At 40.1% G+C, this 20494-nt stretch overlaps 2 protein-coding genes and 2 pseudogenes across 3 annotated transcripts in view; 1 reads left to right on the top strand and 3 right to left on the bottom strand.

The window, feature by feature from the left end:
• The window catches only part of LOC144630691 (malonate--CoA ligase ACSF3, mitochondrial-like), a 165645-nt gene that overhangs the window by 97973 nt on the left and 47178 nt on the right, over nt 1-20494 (top strand). The window lies entirely within an intron of this gene.
• LOC144630925 (uncharacterized) overlaps nt 1-20494 on the bottom strand; it is a 97311-nt gene that overhangs the window by 47682 nt on the left and 29135 nt on the right. The window lies entirely within an intron of this gene.
• The window catches only part of LOC144630669 (polyubiquitin-A-like), a 115543-nt pseudogene that overhangs the window by 81309 nt on the left and 13740 nt on the right, over nt 1-20494 (bottom strand). Inside the window, exons 3-9 of the transcript XR_013566598.1 lie at nt 15695-15768; nt 14299-14992; nt 13208-13278; nt 9779-10715; nt 7872-8300; nt 5044-5102; nt 3748-4645 (exon numbers count right to left, since the gene is read on the bottom strand). The product of XR_013566598.1 is annotated as a polyubiquitin-A-like (transcript). The remainder of the gene's footprint in view (nt 1-3747; nt 4646-5043; nt 5103-7871; nt 8301-9778; nt 10716-13207; nt 13279-14298; nt 14993-15694; nt 15769-20494) is intronic.
• On the bottom strand, nt 15785-18445 carry LOC144630927 (uncharacterized; annotated as a pseudogene).

Here is a 20494-nt window from a genome sequence, read left to right as displayed (position 1 = left end):
TGAAATTTCCTCGAATCGCTAGAGGTGTTTCCGATTAAAGGCGTTTTTGGTTTTAACAGAGCATCTCTACAGGCTTTGACTAAAACTCGAAAGTGACCTCCACTCAGGCTTGACGGGTGGTCGCTTACTGGAGGTTCTACTCTATAGCCTTGTTCTTGGAGACAAAGAGGCAGCAACGCGCTATTACCTACTATTGAGCTATTCAGCTCAAGGTAACGTTCAAAGTGACGTTCCCAAGCGGGAAAACTGACTCATAAACCACCAACACCATGCCCACAGTCTCAGCCGTGATTGGCTGATTAGTGCATCTTTTAAAGGACCCTAGTCAGCCACGCCTTTGTTTTGTTTACGTACGAGAGTTTCGGTATCATATTTTACGTGGAGCGTGTCTAAATGAAAGAGATCACTGTGAAACTGCTAAGGGTAATTAAACAGACTTCCAGTAACACAACTTACAGCAATGCAATAATATTTCGCTTCGCCATACAGTTTTCATAATTTCGATTGCATCGAAAATGGTGGAGGCTGACTAGGGTCCTTTAAGTTACTAAGGTTTGATTCAAACCGAAACCATAAACTTGTTCAAGGAAAAGTTACTTCAAAAGTTTAGGTGACAGTACCAATATTATTGCAACATGCATATTAATTACGACGGATATGACCCGTGTATATTTTGTAACGAAACAAAGAAATCACCAGCTACCTAACGGTCATAGCTCTTATTCTAAGAAGTTGTTGTTGTTTTTTTCAATAGTTAATGTTAATGTAATTCTAATTTAAAAAGTCGTCATGCTATTTATTTCTTTATAGCAATTTGTTTATTCGCTCTCGATTTTTATTTCTTTTTTTAGTAACAATAAGATTATTCGCTCTCGATTTCTATGGACCAGTGTTAGTTGATTCGGCCTATGGCCTTATCAACTACCTCTTATAGCAATGTTATAAAACAATTGGTATATGGCTTTAGCTGTGCACTATCGAGTTATGGATGCACTTGGGAAGTTTGGAGAACACCCAAGATGTTAGAGTTGCCCTCGGCTATCGCCTCGAGCAACTCTTACGCTTCTTTTGTGCTCTCCAAACTTGCCGCGTGCACCATAACTCGATAGTGCACGCTAAAGTATGAACCAATAATAAGCAATTATTGGTTAAGGTTGAGCATGATATCGTGAATTATCAAAACCGAGGTCGGTGTTACCTGTCGAAGCCGAAGGCTGAGGCAGATAACATGGACACGAGGTTTTGATAATTCACGAAATCATGCGAAAACCGAATTCATTAATTGTTTTATTATACGTTTTCAAACAATTTGCCATCACTTTTTCTAGCGCCGGCGTAAAACTTCGTCAGAACATGTGCCAAAGCGGGTTTTATCTTGTGGTTCCTCCAGGTTCTTCTCCCTCAAATAATCATTCAGAATTGTTACACTTGTTTTTGTTGTTCTCTCTGTGTTTTTAGAATCTTTGTTCTCGATCAAAACTTTCAATTTCTCTTAAGAAACGGAGGCGAATCGCTCAGCGATATTTTGAAAAGTTTGACAGCACTACACGGACGAGGGGCTTGGAAACTAGGCGGACTTTGAACTCGACATGATAACCCAATATCTGGTGCAGATATTGGGTTATCATGTCAAGTTCACATGCTACTGTATATTGACTGAATGCTCTCGAGCAATCACATGTTTCAAAGAAATTCTAATTTATAATAATTATTGTTAAATGTATGATAATTAACAATCAGATTATTCGCTCTCGATTTCTATGAAGTGATAGTTGATTCGGCCTGCGGCCTCGGCCGAATCAACCACTACCTCAAAGAAATCGAGAGCGAATAATCTGATTGTTTTAGTAGAATTCTAATTAAACGCCGATCAAATAACAAATTCTAATCATTTTTCTACATTTTAAGTAGTATAAGCGAATAATTTTGAGATTTTAAAGTCGAGTAACGGTGAATTTCATTTTTATCCAGTAATATTTCAAAATCTTCGGACGAAACTTCAGAGAAACGAGAAAACGTCACCTTTTTAAAGGCGACCTCCAGCCACTTCACACTATTTTAACAATAGAGTGTTTCTGTCGAGGAACTATCGGCTGATAGTTGCTCCGCAGAAATTTGATGTTCTTGAAACAAATATTAGCCCGAGGAGCGAAGCTTTGAGGGCTAATATGCTAGTTTTAAGAACATCAAATTTCCAAGGGGCAACTATCAGACCGATAGTTCCGAGACAGAAACACTCTATCGTTTTTATTGTTCACCACTAAATTTTCTTCCGCGCGCCCATTCAAAAAACAGGCATCGTGAATTATTTTTTTACTTCTCAGGATTTAACAAACGAAATTTAACAAACGAAACAAAACCAGACAAGAAACCCACTAAATGCAGTGAATTTGGTTGTTTTTTTTTGTCTGCAGGCAGGCTTGTTTACAAAAAATTTCACGGGCGGGCACTAGCCTCCGGGCATTTTTCTCGGTCGGGCACTATGGGCTGATAGTGCCCTCCGCGGATGAACACTATCGCGTCACGTGATCAATTCAAACCAATCAGAATCGGAGAAAATTTAGTGGTGAACTATAATTATACCTAATCGTACCTTTTTGGTACGCTTCGGCGGCATATCAGGCGAGTTTGGTCAAGCCATGGTTCGTATTTTGGCGAGACGCAGTCGAGCCAAAATAATACCCATGGCGAGACCAAACGAGCCTGATATGCCGCCGAAGCGTACCAAAAAGGTACGATTAGGTATTTACCGTACCCAAATTCAGCCAAACATCCGGTGATATTATTCGCTCTGTTGAAGCCATGCTTGCCAGGTACGTAGTTTTAAATGTATTGAACTGCTTGTATTGATACTTTTTTTGGTCTTCAACACTTTTATCAAGCTCTCTTCTCACATTGTTTTACTCGTTTGTTTGGAGTTTCATTCTCTACATTTTCAAAATCCAAATTTAGCAAAAAAATTGGAAACTCCGACTCCATTGTTTTAGTCTGAATGTCTCAGTACTCGTCGGCAAACATCGCGCAATTGGCGAGCGCGCTCAATTTTAGTTTTGGCGGGAAAGTTTTTCTCTTTTTACGACAGCTAAACACCGCTAAATTTAATTTACGAAGTTCTGTTTTATTGGTAAAACCTCTTTTCAAATCATCGAACAGTAACACTAATTTACTTCAAAGTGACCATGATATGGTGGCATATCAGGTCGGTGACTTGATATCGTAGGATATCAGGACAGTAGATCGCGCTTCTGATTGGCTACTTGCGAATTTGGGTACGGTAATCACTGATAGCGTACGATAACCCAGCCAATCATATTGCAGCATTTTAGTACACTAGAACAACATTTTTCTCGCTAACTAGTTGCCAACTTGTTGACAAGTAATCCTACATGTTTTGTCTTGTTGACAGAGATGCTGCCGTCTATTGCTTGCGTTTTGCACCATGGTATATAATATTTTAATTGCATACTTGAACTATTATCCTACCCCCACTGATTCAACTTTAATACTGCTTCGTATTTTGGTCCACAATAAAAAGTACAACCCATGGAACCACATGCCACCTCGAAATTTTCTGTTCCTTGATACTTTTCATCAATTCGTGTAAAAACTCAAGTAACAGACCAAAATCTCACAAATTTACCATTAATTGAGGAAAGACCCCGCAAAATAGGTCATGTTCCTGGGTCAAGTGATCAAGTGTCCTGTTGTAATGCCGATTCTAATAACGTTTTATCAATTTTTCAGTACCTATTTCTTTAACCTGGTAATCTAATACACTAATCTCTTGCTAGACTCATTATAGAAGAAATCACTGAGTCGTACTTTCTTGATTAAATACCGGAATTTTTGTTTAAACCTGGGCCTTGTAAACCCGGCGTTCACTTAACTAACCCGCTGTTTAGTCTAGTGCCCCTAATCGAGGAAATACAATCAGTCCAAAACTGCTGCAGAAAGTCTACAGACAAAAAAGTCATTATAACTAACCTCTAGCAGCTTGGTTCAAACATAGTAATGATTCTTCGTGAATGTTGTTGTCACTCAGAGAGCAGCCGTCTTCTAGTTGTTTATCATCAAAGGTAAGACGTTGCTGGTCAAGTGCAATCCCTTTTTTTTCATAAATTTTCTTTTTAACTATCTCGACACTATCGCTCGGCAAGACATCTAAAGTAGTCGCCTTTCCAGTGGGCAACAACACATAAATTCGCATGCTACCTACGTGTAAGGTTGCCTCGTTTGGAACTTTGTAATGGCTTAAAGTGCAGTCATCCAAGAGTTCCTTGCCAAAAAATATGAGGCACTGTTGGTCCTGTGGGATCCCTTCTTTGTCTTCAATTTTATCCTTGACACGCCTGATGGAAGTTTCTGGTTCGACTTCCAAACTGATCATCTTTCCACTCGGCATCTTTACGAAGATGTGCTTGACAAGGTGAAGTCGAAGGGTTGATTGGTTCGTGATATCATAATCTTTTAAAGTGTGGTCATCTTCCAGTTCCTCACCAAGAAAGAAGAGAAACTGTTGGTCAGGTGGAAATCCTTTTTCTTCCTTAATCTTCTCCTTCACATTCTTGACTGAAGTTTCCGGTTCGACTTCCAATATAATCATCTCTCCAGTCGGCAGCTTTACAAAGATTTGGATCAAGGCTATCTGAAAGTTGAAAGTTAGAAGATTAAATTGGGCTAAAGGTTAGTGTGTAAAACACTTTGGATAGTTGCTACATTTAACGGCGTAACAACAGTAGTTTGGATAGCTGATCTTAAGTAACACAGGTTTTTACGATTTGCTTTCTCTGTTTACTCAGTTTTAGTTTGGATTGGGAAGATAGTTATGTAAAACTTACCCGAGGGACAGCGTTTCATCGCATTTCTGAAAAGACTCGAATTTCACTGCGCGCCGTGTATTTAAATCTCTTCCCGGTGATTGGAAATGCGATAAAGCACTGTCTCCTGTTTATAATTATAATACATGAAAAATCCCGCAGAAATTAGGAGGTAATTTTTTATTCATTGTGCTAACCGAGTTATCGAGTCTGATCTGCCGCTTACCATTCCTTGTGATCCAAATCGTGTGGAGCTCTTTCTTGCAACGTGTTGAGGAGGGCGATCTTAAAAAAAAAAAACACATATTCTTTAACATGAGAGTTTCTTTAAATTCACTTGTTAATTTAGGCAACATTTCACAAGAACTAATCCACGAAATTTGATGAGAGTTCAAAGTCAGATTTAACCTTGAACTCTCATAGACTGTCATCTTGTCGCTTTTGACACCGAATTTAAAGCTGCTGAAATTTTCATGAAAGCGGACGATATGTTGCGTTTAGCCAGCGCAAAAGAGTTGTGAGAGGGAAGGGGAGAAACTGCCACGAGGTGACGTCATTTTCTTCCGTGTCTCCTGTTAATTCTCGCACACCCTCGCTCTCTTTGGCTACTCTAGTCCCCGCTTGTGTGCATCTTAACAACGTATACTATAGAAAAAGTCACTCTTATTTCTTGTGAAAATAGGTAAATGGAGCATGCCTCACGGTCAACTCGATATAACAGCCAGTGTTTTTTGTCCCGATGAAACTCCCATAATACAATGGAAAATTCATGGCTGGTCTCTTTTAAGTGAAGAGCCTGTCTTCCAAGCATCAAAGACACACCCTCGAAAAATTATAGCCTTAGAAATGCTGATTTTAATATTCCACGTTTTAGAACATTATTTCGTGGTAACACTCTCTGCGATATTTTGGACCCCATCTATGGCGAAAATTAAGCCCTACCAACAAGGAGCAATCAACCCTCAATAGAAATAATAAAAATAAATGAAATATAATGTTAAGAAAAAAGAATTGACCCTTCTTTAATACAGACGAGTGTAAGAACTGTAGGAGGAGGAGGAGAAGGAGGAGGAGGAGGAGGAGGAGGAGGAGAAGGAGGAGAAGGAGAACAATAGAATTGAGGAGGAGGAGGAGAAGGAGGAAGAGGAGGAGAACAATAGAATTGAGGAGGAGGAGGAGGAGAACAATAGAATTGAGGAGGAGGAAGAGGAGAAGGAGGAGAACAATAGAATTGAGGAGGAGGAGGAGGAGGAGAAGGAGGAGGAGGAGGTTAACAATAGAATTGAGGAGGAGGAGAACAATAGAATTGAGGAGGAGGAGGAGGTGGTAAACAATAGAATTGAGGAGGAGGAGGAGAACAATAGAATTGAGGAGGAGGAGGAGGAGGAGGAGGAGGAGGAGGAGGAGGAGAACAATAGAATTGAGGAGGAGGAGAAGGAGGAGGAGGAGAACAATAGAATTGAGGAGGAAGAAGAGGAGGAGGAGGAGAACAATAGAATTGAGGAGCAGGAGGAGAAGGAGGAGGAGGAGGAGAACAATAGAATTGAGGAGGAGGAGGAGGAGGAGGAGGAGAACAATAGAATTGAGGAGGAGGAGGAGGAGGAGAACAATAGAATTGAGGAGGAGGAGGAGGAGAAGGAGGAGGAGGAGGAGGAAGAGGAGAACAATAGAATTGAGGAGGAGGAGGAGAACAATAGAATTGAGGAGGAGGAAGAGGAGGAGGAGGAGGAGTAGGAGTAGGAGGAGGAGTAGGAGTAGGATTGCTTCTTTAATACAGACGAGTGTAAGAGGAGGAGGAGGAGGAGGAGGAGAAGGAGGAGAACGAGAACAATAGAATTGAGGAGGAGGAGGAAGAGAAGGAGGATGAGAACAATAGAATTGAGGAGGAGGAGGAGGAGGAGGAGAAGGAAGAGGAGGAGGAGAACAATAGAATTGAGGAGGAGGAGGAGGAGAACAATAGAATTGAGGAGGAGGAAGAGGAGGAGGAGGAGGAGAACAATAGAATTGAGGAGGAGGAAGCGGAGAAGGAGGAGAACAATAGAATTGAGGAGGAGGAGGAGGAGAAGGAGGAGGAGGAGAACAATAGAATTTAGGAGGAGGAGGAGGAGAAGGAGGAGGAGGAGGAGAACAATAGAATTGAGGAGGAGGAAGAGGAGGAGGAGGAGAACAATAGAATTGAGGAGGAGGAAGAGGAGGAGGAGGAGAACAATAGAATTGAGGAGGACAAGGAGGAGGAGGAGGAGAACAATAGAATTGAGGAGGAGGAAGAGGAGGAGGAGGAGAACAATAGAATTGAGGAGGAGGAGGAGAAGGAGGAGGAGGAGGAGAACAATAGAATTGAGGTGCAAGAGGAGAAGGAGGAGGAGGAGGAGAACAATAGAATTTAGGAGGAGGAGGAGGAGAACAATAGAATTGAGGAGGAGGAGGAGGAGGAGAAGGAGGAGGAGGAGGAGGAGGAGGAGGAGGAGGAGGAGGAGGAGGAGGAGGAGGAGGAGGAGAACAATAGAATTGAGGAGGAGGAGGAGGAGTAGGAGGAAATTGCCGGTATCTTTGGAGTGTGTCCGTCGGCAACCAATTTTGTCCTTTCGCGAACAAACTGGTTGCATTTGGTTTTTCATTGCGATGAACGATTTTTGGTTATTTTGACAAAGTAAATAGTTTTGCCCTCTGATGCCACTTCGATCTTACTTTTTTGTCAATGGTCTGTCCTTTAAAATGTGTACATTTGGTTTGAGTATCTTTGGTCAAAATATCCACATTAAGGGTGTACGCATTAGGGTGTTTTTTTTTTTAAAAAGTTAATGTATGATTGTTTCATCGGGACAAAAAAGACGTTGCCGTAATAAGGAAGTGACCGGGGCATACCTTATAAGAGAATCGCATTAATGCGGCCACTCTGTTAAGAATGCGTATACTTCGACGCAGTTTATCGATGTGCTTGGTTCATCTGCGACAAAGATGAATGTCTGTTCAAGGAATCATCATGAAGTACGAGCACACAGAAACAGAAATTTAGCGGACAAAAAGCGCCGAAAAAAGCGCTCATACTCTTACCTGGACTCTGCAAGGAAAGACTCTCCCGACAATCTCTGTATTCTTGCTTTGAAATCGTTGTCGTCAGCGTCACCATCGTGAGACCAAATTCCTTAAGAACGTCCTCTGTCACAAGATATTTTTGCGCCATTTCATTCAAGTAGCCTGTACAGTAGTCCTTCCACAAGTCGTCAAGTCTCTCCAGAGAGGTACTTTCCACTGTGATTATCAAGCTTCCTGGTCGCGCGTCCACAATGGATACTTTTCTCACTTTCTCCAAGTAATAAACAAAACGATTTAAATCCTCAGGCTGAGCTGTGCCAATTCTTTGCAGGTACTTCGACGCAGCGAGATTTAAAACATTTTGTGCCATGGGGCAAGTTGTCTCAGGTTCTTCTTGTTTACCAGGTCCTGAGAGGACCTTGCAATCGATCCGGAGTGGAAGGCGAGCTGTTGGAAAATTATATATCTTTAAAAAGCTAAAATAAGACAAGCAACTGAAAACTAAAACTTATTAACTTTTTCTGCTGCTTGATTCGTCCCAAAATACATCTCGCCAAAATAGTCGTAACCCGTTTCTCATTAAATTAGGCGAGACAACTAAACTAGGTGATGACGTGTGTCGTTTTCTAATTCCAGTTTGACAAATTTAGCCCCGACAGAGTCTTCATTTCATTTCATCAGGTATTTCCCTTTTTTTTATTAATCCAATAAATGTTTCTCCTCGTTGTGTTAAGAATGCCCGCGTGTGTTATTTTTGTCATTTGATGCCGGAGAGTCCGGCCGTTTAGCGTCCGGAAGGCCAGCTGCTATGCTGTGGAGAAGTGGTGACCTAATGGGTTAGCACGGAACGAGCGGTCTGAGTTCTAGCCTTGGCGGGGCCATTTTGTTCTGTTCTAAGGCAAGAAACATTCCTGCTATAGTGCCTTTTTTTACCCAGATGTATAAATGGGTATTGTTTAATTAAATTCTGGAGTAATTTAAGTAAGTAAAAATTATCCTATAGAGTGTGTTCATGGCGGCCATATTGGAGGAGTGAAACAATAAAATGATTTTCCTTTGGGAAAATAAAAATCATTTTAATGCAAATATCTTTTATTGTTTGACTCCTCCAACATGGCTGCCATGAAAACACTCTATAGGTGCTTCATAATAAGGAACCGGGAGGTACGAAACGACCTGATGGGCCACAAGGCTTAAGGTGGCTCGTAATAGTTTTAGACATGCCCGTCTTTGGTGTTTTATCGCAGCTATACAAATAATGTTTAGGAAAATAATTTAGTACAAACTTGTGCAAGCTTTATAAATAAACAAATTAAGGTCATTGTGACGTCGAAATTCGTTGCCATGGGAACGTCATTTGAGGTCAAATATACCCTATTTTGGACCTTTTGAGGCCAATTACTCAAAAACTACTCGATGAAAGTTCTTGTTTTTGATATATATTTTATCTAACCGACAAAAGGAACATTTTTGCCAATTTTTAGACAAATCTGTAGGCCGGATTCGGAGCTACGTTTTTTTTATAAATTTAAGGTGGCTATAATCCCCACCTACAGAATTTTTTTAAAAAATTGTTAGTTTGTTTGTTTTGTCCATTAGACAAAAATATATGGAAAACAAAACCTTTCACCGTCTAGTTGTTAAGATTTTAGACTCAAAAAGTCAAATATAAGGTATCTTTGACCACTTTGGACGTTGCTATGGCAACGATTTTTGACGTCACGGTAACTTAAATTTCTTCATTGGTTAAACCTTTACAAAGTTGTACTAAAAGTTTAACATTAACATTATTTGTGTAGCTGTAATAGAATGCCTAAGATGGGAATATATGAACCATTACGAGCTACCTTAAACGCAGACCTTGCCTTGGGCTGCTCAAAGTCATAACTATGATAAGAACTACAACAAAAGTTATTTTCACTTACCTTTAACTGTTTCCTTCAAGAATAGTATTGATTCTTTACGAATGTTGTAGTCACTCAGGCAGCAGCCATTTTCTAGTTGCTTATCATCAAACGTGAGGCGTTGTTGGTCAGGTGCAATCCCTTCTTTTTCATAAGTTTTCTTTTTTACGATCTCAACACTATCGCTCGGTAAGACATCTAATGTAATCACATTCCAAGTCGGCAACATCACATAAATGTGCATGCAACCTAAGTGTAAGGTTGCCTCGTTCGGAATATTGTAATCTCTTAAAATGTAGTCATCTTCGAGTTCCTTGTTAATAAATGTGAGGCGCAGCTGGTCATGTGTGATCCCATCCTTTTCTTGAATTTTATCTTTCACTTTCCTGATGGGAGTTTCTGGTTCAACTTCCAAAGTCATCGTCTTTCCGCTTGGCATCTTTACGAAGATTCTCTTGACTGCATGGATGGCAAGTCGAAGGGTTGACCCGTCCGCGATAAAGTAACTTTTTAAAGTAGAACTATCTTTGAGTTGGTGTCCCCTGAAGATGAGACATTGTTGGTCGGGTGGGATGCATTCTTTGTCTTCAATTTCCTCTTTCACATTTCTGATGGAAGTTTCCGGTTGTACTTCCAAAGTAATCTTCTTCCCATTCGGCAGCTTTACGAAGATTTGATTGACAGCAAGGCAAAGAACCAAGAGAACCAAGCGAACTGTCGATTCTCTCTGAATGTTGTTCTCACTCAGAGTGCGACCATCTTCGAGTGTTTTTCCAGCAAATGTCAAACGTTGTTGGTAAAGCGGAATCCCTTCCGTTTCTTGAATTAACTGTTTGACATTCTTGATAGTATCGCTTGGTTCGACCTCTAAAGGGATCATCCTCCCATTCAGCATCTCAACGAAGATTTGCATGCCACTCGGAATACCAAATCGGGTCCGTTGGTCAGCAACTAGAAACTGAAGGATACTTAACAATTATTCTATGAGCCCACGTTGGATACGAGGTGTTAAATAGCCAACGAGGCGCGAAGCGCCGAGTTGGCTATAACGACTCGTATCCAACAAGGGCGAATGGAATAATTGTTTTATTAAATTCTTCTGTAAGTTTAAATCGACTGGACATTTCATTTGATGTAAACGAAGTGATAGTATGAGGAGGCGGGAAAATTTGTGGCGCGGCGTTCACTTCTTGAGTTGAACGAAACACACGAGGAAAGCGAGCGAGAGAGTTTTCTTCCCAAGATTTTCCTCGAACAATCTTCTCTTAAGTAGTCTATATATCCTGGAAATTGTGACAACAGTTAAGATTTACGGGATTATCCGAAGCAAAAGCTTTTCTGGAAACTACACGTCTTGTGCAAGTCGAGCGAAGCAAGTGTTTACATGTATTGTACTTGTTTACGGCTCCACGGCTGTCATCAAGACTGCTATGTTATTTGAAGCGAAATTGAGCTCAAAGTGGAACAGGTTTATTGAAGAATAAAAGGACAAGACCAGGATTGAAAGGTAACAAACTTTACAGAAGTGCTGAGCCAAATTTTGTGACGTACACTAAATGAAACTGTGTCAGTTTGCCGTTCTTTCGTAAATTATTTGCTGCTTTTCTTCTTTATTCACTTGCTCTTGTTGTGCGTTTACAAGTATTGTTAATTAAACTTTTTGCATCAATCCTTTTGTTTTGCGTAGTTAATTTTACTATGACATTTCTATGGTTTTTGTAGGCACCGCTGATTATTTCTTGTTCATAAAGCTCGCCAAATTTGCTGTTTTCAGTTTCTGATGGAACTGTCGCTTCCCGCAGAAAAAATTTACGCTGAGCGGCACTTGCCGCACTCATTTCCCATATAAGGTCAAACATAGGTATATGAGCTGATAACCGGGACCCAGTGAACCAATCAGAAAGCTAGAAATGCAATATCCGAAGTTGAGAATTTAATAAAGAAAAATACCCGTTTTAAACATACCAGTCTCACTAAATGAGAAAGACCACGGTTCTCACTGTCAAGGAAAATCAGGGAAAACAATTAAATTATTTTCAAAGTCAATGAAATGTCAGCGAATTTTGTCTGGGAAAATTTGAATTCTTTTCAAAGTCAGCGAATAGTCAGGGAATGTTTTTTAGATTACCACAAGCTTTGCTTTGAAAAACAATGATTTTCGACAGAATATGTCATTTCAAATAGAGTTCGTAACCAAATGATTTTTTTTTACCATTCGATGAGCATAATGAATGTTATGCCCCTCATGCAGCTTCTGTGCAACAAGATAACTGCTAGATGTTCTTGTAATAGAAAAGGTGGTTTTCATTTTGCCTTGCATTGAGAAATGCATGCATAAAAAAACCCTGTCAAGACCAAAAAGCATGATTGTAGTTATTGGATCATTCCATTTTGAAGAGCATGTTCAAGACCCCCTTAAAAGCTACAATCGTTATCTTTATTGACTGTTGCTAAAGTGCTTTAACCAGTTCTTAAGACATTTCAAACATTTCAATCACACCAGCCTTTCCTTTCACTTGTGGCAGACGAATTGCAAGCAATTTTATATACAATTGTGCGGAACGTTCATCAAAACAAATGTCCTCAAGAAACCAAGACTGCTGCCCAACATGCCAAAATACCTAGTCCCCAAAGAAGGTTGACGTTGGAATTCCTACAGTATGCAGCACTAATATACATTTATACAATAAACGAGACAATTCTTAATTCTCGGACCTGATCAAAGGAGCTGACACTTTCTGTAGAGGCCGAAAAGAGGAACAAATTGATTTTCAGGGGTAATATGCAATTCAAAACGCAAGGGAGTACATTTAACACATCAACGCAAGTTTGCATGTTGAGGTCCTGTAGAAGATGTAGTTATTTCGCTCATCAACGTAAACATTGATTGGTGGTCAGTGAACAGTCAGGGAGTTGTTTATCTTGATGAGTGGCAACCCTACAGTACAATTTTGTAACACTGTTTTAGCTTGCGTGTAGCCCTCTGTCGACACGCGGGCCACATTGTTTCAGCAAATTGGTCGCGTATAAGCTGACGAACTGTAGATTTGCAGGATAATGTTTGTTTTCCTACCACATATAACTCCGTAAGAGTTGTCGCTTTCATGAATTAGTTGCGTCGTTGTTTTTGTTGTACAACAATTGTCAATGGATACTAACTACAAGCAACCATTTGAACAATCATTGCTTCTGCTCATGCACAAATGTAACGATCAAGTAAGTTTCTAATACCACCGATTTTCGAACAACAGGATTACGGATAAACGGTAAAACGCACGTTTAATAAACAAAGTTATGGCTACATTCATCAGCCGGAGAAATATAGAAGTAAATGTTAAAGTTTGCAACCGTGGACGATAAACGTAACCTATTGTTATATACGTTCGATCAATGGTGGTCTAATTGGCTTTAAATACAAAATGAGGAATAAGGTAGAGTAGAACTGCTTACCGACTCGGATGCTTCCACATTTGGGCCAGCACCTGTGACACTCTTTCTTGTTCTGTATCTTAGAGGGTGAACTGAAAGAAAGCATTTTTCATGATCAATTGCACCTATATATGGCTATGACTGTTAGTGCGGACCAGTAATGAGAAACTGTGTATTTTTCTAATTAATATAATTTAATACAATTTCGCCTAAGGCAAAGTGAACATTGCTGAATATTTACCGAGACGAAGTCGACTTCAATATTCACCAATATTCACTGAGCCTGAGGAGAATAATCGTTTTAGTATAATTTTGAGAGATGAATATCAAGAACTGCAAAACAAAGAAATGAAACACGGAAACAACAAACGCAAGTGCTCGCTTGCATACATGTAAACCGGTTTAATACATCGATTATAAATCAGAATTCACATTTTAGCTTAGGCAAAAAACGAAGCAAGCAAACACTAAGAAAGAGACATTTATCTGGTACCATTGTATAATCGTTGGTGACTTCTGAGCAATTGTGTTAATCCTCTTGAAATTTGTAACTTTGGTCAGAAGAGAACTGAATGGTCAATCGATGTGTCACAGTTTTTCATGGCCGTGTCATTTAATGCAAAACCACTGTGTTTACTATCTTTCAATCCCTTGAGCACAATTTCTCGGATTGGAAGTCAATTTTCAAAATTCCCAATGTTATAACTTCTAAAAACTATACTAATAATGCTTATTCCTTGGCCTTTAAAAATAAAAAAAATGTCATTCATTTTAATTTCCAGATGTTAAGAGCTTTTTCAATAACCTGTACTAATTTTTTTTAGTCCTAAAAGTTTATGGCTGTTAGAAGGGTCAGGTGATTATAGGAGGGTAAGCCTGTAATTTTCTTTTTTTGCGCTGCCATATCCTATTCGACTATACAGCGGCATAAAAATACAAATGTTACTCCAAATTTAAAGGATTTAAATTGTCTGTTCAGAATACACGAAATGAGAAGACCGCTTGTAGTTTCAGAAAATTCTGCTAGGCTCGAAGACAAACATAATCTTTACGAACTGCTGCATAACGTCATAAAGGCTGAAAATGAAACTACAGAGTCATTTTTAACTTACCTCTACCTGCGTGGTGTAACTGTAGCATTGATTCATAACGAATGTTGTAGTCACTCAAAGAGTGGCTACGATTTAGTTTCTTCCCATTAAAGGTGAGACGTTGCTTGTCAGGTGCGATCCCTTCTGTTGCATGAATTTTCTTTTTGACCATCTCGACACTATCACTCGGCAAGACATCTAAACTAGTCGTCTTTCCACTCGGCATCGTTACAAAGATTTTCTTTTCAGTAAGGCCAAGTCGAAGGATTGATTCGTTCGCAATAAAATAATGCTTCAAAGTGTGGTCATCTTTGAGTTCCTGAGCCCTGAAGATGAGACGTTGTTGGTCGGGTGAGATGAATTCTTTGTCTCCAATTTCCTCTTTCACATTTCTGATGGAGGTTTCAGGTTGTACTTCCAAAGAAATCGTCTTCCCATTCGGCAGTTTTACGAAGATTTGATTGACAGCAAGGCCAAGAACCAAGAGAACCAAGCGAACTGTCGATTCTCTCTGAATGTTGTTCTCACTCAGAGTGCGACCATCTTCGAGTGTTTTTCCAGCAAATGTCAAACGTTGTTGGTAAAGCGGAATCCCTTCCGTTTCTTGAATTAACTGTTTAACATTCTTGATAGTATCACTTGGTCGGACCTCTAAAGGGAACACCCTCCCATTCAGCATCTCAACGAAGATTTGCATTCCACTCGGAATACCAAACTGAGGAATACAAAAAAAAAAACACTCATGCTATTAATGTTAATCATACCAATTTCAGTTGGAGACACTTCGAGAATGTTTCGCACTCCCAAGCCTTTCACAGTTATAGCGCGCAGGCTGGTGGAGGGGAGCTCTAACTTAGTGAATAGCTCTGCCTAAGAACACAACGCAGTACCCTGGCCAGAGCTCGAACCCGGACCGCTAGATCCGGAGTCCGGCTCTCTAACCATTAGGCCACCGCTTCCAAAACGAGTACTTGTAAAATTTGGAAAATAATTTTGCTTGAATTTAATTATAATGCATTAAGTTTCCTTCGCCTGAAAGCTCGGAACGGCCATAGAAGCTAGGCATTAATTTCCCAACTGAATTTTGCTCTTTTTCAGTAATTCTATAGTTGAAAAAACGTTCTTATTTTTTTAATCATTTTGAAGTTGGTGTTCTTGATGCTTACGTTCGTGAGCGGTAGCAACAATTGCTGGTTGACGCAGTGACGGTAGTTGCAAACAATAGTTTATTTCTGTATTTGTCTCTTTTGTAAAAGACTTTCAAGTCCCCGATGAGTAACACCTTTAATCGTTTTGAAGTAAGACATCTCCCTCCGCCCCAACGCTCTGAATAAGGTTAAGTGTGAAACTGTCTGCCGAATAAATGAGGGGGTAATTTGTCACTCATTGTATTGGCCGGGTATAAAAGTGTGCTTACCGACTCTGGGGCTTCCACTTGCGGCTCATCTCCTTTGGGGCTTTTGGTTGAAATCTCGTGTCGTGGAGAGTGGACTAAAAGGAAGCAAAATTAATAGTACTTTAGTTTTACAATAAGAAAATTGGCTCTTACTTCGTTTAGAAGAAACAGTTCACCTATACAATAGAGAACAAAAGACAAAAGAAAGAGGAATAAATAAAAGCAATAGGTGCGGGCAGTGTCTAGTGACGTGTCCTGTGCTTCACACAGAGGAGCGAAAATTATGTCTTTTATCACCTCATATTTTTTCATTCTCAGCAAAAGCTGACTTGTGGCGCCTTGTTGAAACCTGTCGTTCGAGCAACGAGACCGCTTGCTCAGCCATAGACTTCATTTTGGCCAAACAGCATATTTCTTTGTTAAGGTGCGCGCTCCCTGCCTGTTTACGTTATTGCAATTTGAGCTTTTTTTAAATGATTTTATTTCATTAGCCATGATCCTACGGGAACAAGACAAAAAGTCCTTCGAGTTTAAACTCGCGTTCTGAAACTTTCGCCACCGAATTTAACTAAATTACGAGAGAGAACAATCGTAGCCGGGAGTCAACCTTCTCGCTAAACTCTCGTTCGTCCATACTTGTCTTGACTACTCACGTTCTCGTTTGTTTTCGTCTTAACAACAAAAAAAATTTTAAAAAACAATCTAGTTTCTTGGGTAATAAAAATACAACAAGCTCTCAAATTTACCTGCACTTTGCAAGAAATAATCCCGACAATCTCTGTAGTCCTCCTCCGAAATCGCTGTCGTGAGTGTCACCATCGTAAGGCCAAGTTCCTTTAGAACGTCTTCTGTCACAAGGAATTTTTGTGCCATTTCATTGAAGTGTCCTGAGCAATAGTCTTCCCAGAGTCCTTCAAGTATCTCAAAAGAGCGACATTCCAGTGTGATTATTAAGCTCCCTATCTTGGTGTCGAGCACAAGCACATTGCGCACATCCCTCAGATACTGTAACAAAACCATTTAACTCTTTCGGCTTAGACGTGTCAACACCCTGGAAGCACTTGTAGGCAATGAAATTCAAAACTCCTTGTGTTGGGGGAAGGCCTGCATGTGGGACATTTTCTTCACTAAAAGCAGCCACGGGTGCTTCTTGTTGTTGGTTGGATGTAACCGGCATTACGGTTGCGCCCTGGACAATTTGTTGTGGTTCCCGTGAGGTTGTTACTATCTCTGAAGCTCCTCCTCTAGCACCAGCGCCTGAGATGGCCTCACAATCCATTTGTAATCGAATTTGAACTGTTAATAAAAGATTGTTCTTGTAAACTCACTACTAAATCTGGAAGACAACAATACTAAAAACTAAAAAGCAAGCCCAATTCTAAAGAGGATCATTTAAAAGGGACACTTTGATGAGCTGTTGGACACATGTCATATTCTTTAATTATTTCGATTTTGATTCTCTTCCTCAATGGTGACAAACCAAAGCTGCGTAGTCACTAGACGAATGAAATTAACGGTTCACCAGGTTTTTAAATTATTTAATTTATCCGGTTGACGTAAGGTGTAGCACCTTATGATATAGGCTATGTCATCAAATGTGCAACCCCCTAAATTTTTTGCAAATCCAAATCATTTCTCCCTTGCTTTTGGAGGAATGACTGCGTGGCAGGTCAAGAACTGCTACAAAGGGATACCTTTTGAACAACCTAGCCAGTCTAAAACAACAAAAGTCATAGTAACTCACCTCCTGCTGCTTGAGAGCCGCCAGCTGTGGCAGCAGCTACAGCTTGACACACGTCATCAACCTTATTCCTGGTATTTTGGGCTTCCTCCTGAACTACGCGTTCAATAATTTGGGTTGCAGTTTTCAGTTCTTCTTTAATATGATCTTTGATACCTTTGGCTTCCCCTTCAACTGTCTCTTCTAGTACATGTGCCGCCTCTTTGAGCCCTTCCTGAACATCTTTTAACCCTTCTTCCAAGCGTTCCACCCCTTCTTGAGTAGAGGTTTTCAATTCCTCTATGGATTGCTTAACTTCTATGTCGTTTTCATACCACCTCAGCAGCTCCTGCGTATTTCTCTCATCCTCGACTGTGAGCGGATCATTTAAAAAACGATCAATGGCCTCCTGCCATTGCTGTTTCTTTGGGGGGTTGATTTGCCCTGCAACTGCCACTAGAGCTTCTCTCATTTCTCGCCAAAGTTGTGGGAACTCGTCATCAGTTATTTCCATCTCTTGCTTCGCATGACCATACACTGAGTTGCGGTAATATTTAATTCTGGCTAACTCTGCAGCTAAACTGTGGTCTGTACCTGCTGGTAGGGCATCCCAGCCCGTGGAAGGAGAGGTAAGGTTGCATATTGTCGTCAGCAACCTAAAGAGCAGTGTCACATCGAAATTTTCTGACTTGACGTACACCCCTGGGGAAGGGTATAGACAGTCCCACTGTGGCTTGGTGAGCTTTGCTGCTTTGAGTTGTTTCTTCGTGGTAGGGTTGTTCAGTATTGTGGGAAGATTACCTGGTGGACAAATCTGATCAAAAACCTCTTTCAGTAGTGTGGTACCTCCACTTATTAAAAGTCGTGCCAGACGTTGAAAATGTCCTTTTTCTCTTGTTGGACGAAGCACTTCATCTGGGTCTGGGGCGGCTGCCATTTAATAACTCAGAGCACAGTCAAAAACTGGTATCACCGGTGCTCGATATTGGAATATAACTTTCACTTCATATTGCAAAACAATTCCTCTTTCTGTAGCATAAACCGAGGAGTCATCATCACACGTCTGTAATTAAATGAATAGTGTTGTCAATGTTTTGGTATCGTCAGTGAACTACCCTGTATTAAGTTCGTTTTGGAGAAGCGTTGCGCGATACCCTAAAAACGACTACTTAGAGGAAACAGCCGAAGGTTCCCAGCACCATAATCAATATTATTTCAGTATTATAATTTGCTATGTTGAAGAGCACACTACCTGTCTAAGCAGTCTTGCATGCCCACGCAATACCGAAATGGACTACGCCTTAAATAGTCTCCCTCGCAGCCGTTTTTAGTGTCGTCACGCAACGCTAGGGAGGAGCGTTGCGTGACGACACTAAAAACGGCTGCGAGGGAGACTACGCCGCAAAGGACTACTACTAAAAATACTGTTTTCGATGCGTACTGTTCTGAGGAGCTTCTAATGCCTATTTGAACTTTCAAATAAATTATGCCGACGCCATTTCTCCCTCCCCAGCCACTCCAAGTACCTCCATGTACACAGACAACTGAAGAAAAGTTTTATGCAGGATCTATTTAAAGGTGACTACTTATCCAGGCTGTGGAACAGACATCACACCATGTAAAACTGAACGAACCCAAATTACATGCAGCCTCAGACTAACTTATGGTATGTGTTTTGCATCATCTTTTGTTCCAAAAGCAATGCCTTTTTTAAGAAACCGACGCCATTTTTTTTCATTAGTCCACTTTGATTATTCCATTGATCCATTTCAAAAATATATTTATATTGTTATTAATAATCATCCTCTTATAAAATTGGCGTTTGACAAATCTTTTATATTCATATATTTACTGTCATTTCTTGCACTAAATATGATTTTTGGCACAGAAACCGTAAGCCCAGGCTTATATCAAGAATGTCTTATAAGCGGTATAAAAAACTTTTGGTAATTAATAAACGAGCGATATTGATATAATACCAGAAAGTCAGTCAAACGAAACATTTCATCCGTAATCTGCTTCCAATTAAAACTAGTCACTGCTTTTTTTCTATTAAAGCACAATTTTCTTGGGGCGGGGGTGTTAATGAGGCTTATATACTTAAAGGGGGGAGGGGGTATCTTTTTCGTTACCTGAAAGATGGGCCTATAACAAGGAGGTCATATAAAGTGAGAGGGCTTCTATCCGCCATTTTACGGTAGTTTAATCATAAACGAAACCCATTGTCGAAACGTGTCTACTTGCTCAATATCTCTGTAAGTCATCTTAAAGGAGTTTCGAGAATTTAAATTTTCCCGTAAAACTTCAGGCTGAGCTCTTTGACGTCACGCATACATTACCAGTTCCAAGATGGCGGCGTTCAGTTGTCGAGTTTTGGGAAAGATTTCGTAGGGTTAAAGCGCACGTTGGAGACTGAAGTTTTGGTGAATAACATATCTTTGTATAAACGTTTTATTGGCGCAAAGAAAAAAAAGCGCCATTCTGGAGTGAACCTCTCCTTTAACAAGCGTCTTTGGCTGCTGATGGCTCGGATGGAAATGGATTACAATTTGAAAGAAAAATTAAGGCTAAACGTCCCAAGTTGTTTACGCGCGTCTTCAAAAAAATTATATTTATATCCGTGTCAAAGATAGTGTTTTTCATGGGTTAAGTTGCCTACCACTAATCTTAGAACAGTTTAGACCAAAAATCCGCCAAATCCCCGTGACATAGCTCCTTTAAAATAGAGAACAATAGAGAGCAACTGATTAAACCACGAAACAATTCAGATTAAAGCTTCTCATGCTCAGTTATAAGGGCACACCGTCTGAAAATAAAATAGCGTTGTTTTGATAACAGATTAAAACTGTATTCGTTGTTCGGACGTCATGCACGTTATTTTCGATTGTTGTATGTTAAAAATTTGTTTCCCTTCGACTTTGTTCAAATGTCAAACTTGAGAAAAGTCTTCCATTCGTTTCCAATCGGATTTTATCCGTCCATTGTATTTAGTTCTATTCCAGTTTTGTTCAATTTCAGCAATGTGCTGGGCGTGAAATATGACCCTATTGAGTGGTTCGCTAGTTGTGCATTGTGTCTGTTGTAAAAAAACAAAGATCGCG

The sequence above is a fragment of the Oculina patagonica genome, chromosome 11, assembly GCF_052425735.1.
Source record: "Oculina patagonica isolate OP01 chromosome 11, crgOcupat, whole genome shotgun sequence".
Classification (NCBI taxonomy): Eukaryota; Metazoa; Cnidaria; class Anthozoa; order Scleractinia; family Oculinidae; genus Oculina; species Oculina patagonica.
This window is presented reverse-complemented; position numbering and strand designations above follow the sequence as displayed.